The 5,535-nt window shown below is 40.7% G+C and overlaps 1 long non-coding RNA gene across 1 annotated transcript in view; it reads left to right on the forward strand.

Annotated features, from left to right (window-relative positions):
- Window positions 1-2,339: 2,339 nt before the first annotated feature.
- LOC108292974 overlaps window positions 2,340-5,535 on the forward strand; it is a 20,172-nt gene continuing 16,976 nt past the window's right edge. Inside the window, exon 1 of the long non-coding RNA XR_001820514.2 lies at window positions 2,340-3,253. This is a non-coding gene — a long non-coding RNA (uncharacterized LOC108292974). The remainder of the gene's footprint in view (window positions 3,254-5,535) is intronic.

Consider the following 5,535-nt stretch of genomic DNA (forward strand, 5'->3'; position numbering starts at 1 on the left):
GCTGACCAGGATGGTCTCGATCTCTTGACCTCGTGATCCACCCGCCTCGGCCTCCCAAAGTGCTGGGATTACAGGCGTGAGCCACCGCGCCCGGCTTTCATTTTTATTTGTAGAGATGGGGACTCGCCATGTTTCCTGGGCTGGCCTTGAACTCCTGGCCTCAAGTCATCTTTCTGCCTCGGCCTCCCAAAATGCAAGGATTACAAGTGTGAACCTGGCCTCTTATTCTTGAAATACTTGCTTCATTTGAGTTTTAGGTTACCATGCTTTTCTGGTTTCCTATCTCACTGGTCACTTCTTAATCTCTTCCTCATTTCTGTAAACTCCTAATGTGGGAGGGCCCTTAGACTCAGTCTTTGAAGTTTTTATCTTCTTGAGTTATACTTACACTGTGGTGGTCTTACCTGTCTCATGGTGTTACCATAATAATGACTCTTAGATCTCTATCTAGACTTGTATATTTAGCTCTCTACTTGACATGTCTACTTCTTCTTTTTTTTTTTTGAAATGGAGTCTCACTCTGTTGCCCAGGCGGAAGTGCAGTGGCACGATCGCTCCTTAGTGCCACTTCTGCCTCCTGGGCTCAAGTGATTCTCCTACCTCAGCCTCCTGAGTAGCTGAGATTACAGGCATGCACCACCATGCCCAGCTAATTTTTGTATTATTATTATAGACAGGGTTTCGCCATGTGAGCCAGGCTGGTTGTGAACTCCTGACCTCAAATGATCCGCCTGCCTCTGCCTCCCAAAGTGCCGGGCTTGCAGGTGTGAGCCACTGCGCCTGGCCAGGACATGTCCACTTGGATGTGCTTCCTTTGTTATTTTTCCCATCTCAGTAAGTGGCAACTCCATCTTTCCAGTTGCTCAGGCCCCAAACCATGGCATCACCCTTCATTCCTCTTTTTCACTCTTCACTCATACCCCCTATTCAGTCCAATCCTTTGACAGACCATATGGCTCTCTGCCTTCGAAATATTTCAGAATCCGCCACTTCTCGACTCTACCTCAACTCCATGATATCATTTTACCTCACTTGGATTACCGCAAAAACCTAGCTAGCCTCCCTGCTGCTCCCCTCGTCTTCCAGTGGTCAATACAGTGTTCGGAGCATTCCTTTGGAAATTTCCGCTTGTTTCAATCCTCTGCTCAGAATCTTCCATTGACTTCTCAGCTTACTTAGAGTAAAAGCCAAAGTTCTGAAACTGGCCTGTAAAGCCTTATGCAGCTCATGTATAAGGCCAGTGGTTTATAATAAAATAGTGTTTCTACTTCGGCGAGAGCTCTTAACACAGTCTTGGTTGCAGGTATTTTCTATACTGGGTTTAAGGCCTGTACATACACAGTAAACCTTAATGTGGATTATTATGCAGTAATTTGATTGTTCTCTTTAGTGTTACATTTTGATCTGGAGCCTTAACAATCATTATTCTTTTCATGGTTATAAGGCTAAAGAGAATTAAAAACAAACAATAAAAACAAAAAATCATAACTTTAAAAATTTATAGCTGTTTTAAAATGTGTTCTGGGCTGGGCGTGGTGAATCGCACCTGTAAACCCAGCACTTTGGGAGGCTGAGGCAGGAGAATCGCTTGAACCCAGGAGGTAGAGGTCGCAGTGAGCTAAAATCGTGCCACTGCATTCCAGCCTGGGTGACAGAGTGAGACACCATCTCAAAATAAAATAAAATAAAATAAAATGAAATAAAAGAATAAAGAAGCTTTCTGGCTTTAAATACAATTTATTCATTCTACAAACACTTATAAGGGCCTATTATGTACCAGGCACTAGGATTACAAAAACGAATAGGAAGAGGTGCACATCAGTAATTTTCACAACTGTGAGTGAATGGTTTTATTACACATACACACGTATAGACAATTCCATAAGGATTGCCTGTTATTTATTACACAGAAGCCAAGGGATAAATTGTATGCTGAGTAAGCAAATCAAAAGGGAAGCATCACTGTTTCTCCTTTTGATTTTTCTCCCATTTTTCCTTTATTCCTCTTTACATTTTGAGTAGCAAAAGAGTCTCCACATCCCTGACCAGGCATTTGCTGCTGGTTTCAGACTTCTCTAGTTTGTTTCCGTCTTCTATTTTTAATACGTTATCTATTTTTCAGACAAAAAGTTCATGTGGATTATATTTTCAGTATCTTTCATTTCTAAGCATGGTGCTTTATACACACTAGGCCCTCAAATATCTGGGTGCTTATAAATATGATTTTTGCTTCATCTATTTAATTCTTCTTTTTTTTTTTTTTTTTTTTGAGACGCAGTTTCGCTCTTGTTACCCAGGTTGGAGTGCAATGGCGTGATCTCGGCTCACCGCAACCTCCGTTAATTCTTTAGCCACATAATTAAGGTTACAAGATGGGTTACGTAGTATATTGAAAAAGGATGATGTGAAATTTGAAAAAGTCCTTTGCTGACAGGTTTGCTGACAGGTTTATTTTTTTCTCTTTCTACCTATAGGCACAGGGAAAGTTCCCAAGTTTTGAATTTGGGATAGTGTAGTTAGTCTCATTTGAGTGTTGAGGACATTTCGATACAAAAGAATTTTAAATCATAAAGAGTTTTAAATGTAGAATATAATGAAAAGCCTGTTTTTTTTTGGCCTGCTACATGCCTAAATAGCCATGAATTGGAAATTTTACAATGCCAGTTTCACATAAAAATTCTCTTCCCTTCTCCTTTTTCTTTTATTAGCTGTAAGCATTCAGACGAAAACCTCCTCACTTATATTGGAGCCCCTACGTAAACTCCTGGAGAATATACAGATAAGTTGAATGTGACTTACACTTATTCTGTGAGATTGAAGTAAGTGCTTCGTGCCATTATCTTAATCTTTTTATAAATATCATGTACTTAATATTAAAGCCTAAATTTTCCTTGAGATAAAGGTGTATAACACAGCTAAGAACCCAAGAAAACATGTAAATTCTTCCTGTTCCAAGAGTTTAATGGACAGTCAGTACAGGAATTACTATATTAAATCTACTACATTTCGGATACTGTGCCAGCTATTTCGCTTTCTCTTCATGTTAAAGGTTTGAGGTTTGAAACAGGTACATGGGGAACTGGAGGGGCATCTTCTGGGGTTGGCAGGCTGGCTGGCTGCTCACGTGGGACCTTAAAGGAAGAATATCACATGGAAGAGACACAGTATAGTGTAGAGAAAAGAACACAGACAATGGCAGACTGATCTGTGATTCAAATTGTGCCTTTGCCACTTACTAGCTGCATGAGCTTAGGTAAGTCACATGATGTCTGAGTCTTGGTTTCTTCTCATGTCATTTAATTCTCATTTTCAGACTATGTAAAGCCCTTAGCATGGTACCCAACACAGAGTAGCTTCCCAATACTTGGCATTCATCATTGTTTGTATTTCTAGACTTTTTTCTTTCACAAATAGTTTTTGTTTTCACAAAGATGATGTGTGGTTTTGGTGAAAAAATAGATATAGATAGACCAGGTGTGGTGGCTCATGCTTGTAATCCCAGAATTTTGGGAGGCCGAGGTGGGTGGATCCCGAGGTCTGGAGTTGGAGACCAGCCTGACCAATATGGAGAAACCCCGTCTCTACTAAAAATACAAAAATTAGCTGGGTGTGGTGGCGCAAGCCTGTAATCCCAGCCACTCAAGAGGCTGAGGCAAGAGAATTGCTTGAACCCAAGAAGTGGAGGTTTCGGTGAGCCGAGATCATGCCATTGCACTCCAGCCTGGGCAACACACTGAGACTCAGTCTAAACAAATAAAAAAAAGATATAAAGAGATATACTATAAACATTCGAGTGAATATTCTGTGATGGCTGTGTTTCACAAAGGGTTTTCCATAACCTGTAGTGTGTTACTTTCTTTATTTTTGTTTGGTATTTTATTTTTATTTTTTATTTATTTGTTTATTTTTTGAGATGGAGCCTCACTCTGTTGTCCAGGCTGGAGTGCATTGGCACAATCTTGGCTCACTGCAACCTTGGCTTCCTAGGTTCAAGCAATTCTCCTGCCTCAGCCTCCTGAGTAGCTGGGATTATAGGCGTGTACCACCATGCCCAACTAATTTTTGTATTTTTAGTGGAGACGGGGTTTCACCATGTTGGCCAAGCTGGTCTTGAATTCCTGACCTCAGGTGATCCGCCTGCCTCAGCCTCCCAAAGTGATGGGATTACAGGTGTGAGCCACTGCACCCAATCTCTTGGTATTTTAAAAGGTATTCTGTGATAAAAGGGCTCTACGGTGAGGTTACTTTGGGTAATGCTAGGTTAAGCAAAGTTAAAACTTTGCTTCAAGAGTATTCACTGTGTTAAAGAGCATGGTAACTTTTCAGAAGATAATTATAATATGCAACCTTTCATAGACCATGGAGAAACTCATAGGAATATAATGTTCTATATAATATATGAGGGACAGTTTGGGAGGCTGAGGCGAGTGGATCACCTGAGGTCAGGAGTTCAAGACCAGCCTGGCCAACATGGTGAAACCTGGTCTCTACTAAAAATACAAAAATTAGCTAAGTGTGATGGCAGGCGCCTGTAATCTCAGCTACTCGAGAGGCTGAGGCAGGAGAATCGTGTGAACCCGGTAGGCAGCGGTTGCAGTGAGCCCAGATCGCACTACAGTACTCCAGCCTGGGCGACAGAGCGAGACTCTGTCTCAAAAAACAAAAAACAAAAAACTATCCATCTATCTATCTATCTATCTATCTATCTATCATCTATCTATCATCTATCTATCTATCATGTATCCATCTATCATCTATCTATCATCTATCTATCCATCTATCATCTATCTATCTATCATCTATCTATCATCTATCTATCCATCTATCATCTATCTATCATCTATCTGTCTATCATCTATCTATCATCTATCTATCTATCTATCTATCTATCTATCAATCATCTATCTATCTAATCATCTATCTATCTATCTATCATCTATCTGAGGGAAACACTGCCTGCTGTGCTCAGAGGTATGCAGCTTTGTACCAACAGGATTCTACTACATGTGTTGTTTTCACTTAATGTGTATATCATGGATATCTTTCCATGTCAATAAATATGAAGTTACATCTTTCTTTTTATTGATTGCACAACACATTTTTTTTTTGGATACGGAGTTTTGCTCTTATTGCCCAAAGTGGAGTGCAATGGTGCGATCTCAGCTCACTGCAACTTCCGCCTCCTGGGTTCAAGCGATTCTCCTGCCTCAGCCTCTGGAGCAGCTGGGACTACAGGCGTGTGCCACCACACCCGGCTAATTTTTTGTATTTTTAGTAGAAACAGGGTTTCACCATGTTAGCCAGGCTGGTCTCGAACTCCTGATGTCACGTGATCTGCCTGCCTTGGCCTCCCAAAGTGCTGGGATTACAGGCGTGAGCCCCCGTGCCCAGCTCAGAGAATATATTTTTAATCAACTTATAGATTGGGCCATAATTGACGTATTTAGTGCCCTGTTGATGAAAACAACCCAAAAGTCTAATTTTTAATGTAAACAGTGCTTTAATGAACATCCTCACTTTTTTTTTTTTTTTTTT

This window comes from Cebus imitator, unplaced genomic scaffold (genome assembly GCF_001604975.1).
Source record: "Cebus imitator isolate Cc_AM_T3 unplaced genomic scaffold, Cebus_imitator-1.0 Scaffold517, whole genome shotgun sequence".
Classification (NCBI taxonomy): Eukaryota; Metazoa; Chordata; class Mammalia; order Primates; family Cebidae; genus Cebus; species Cebus imitator.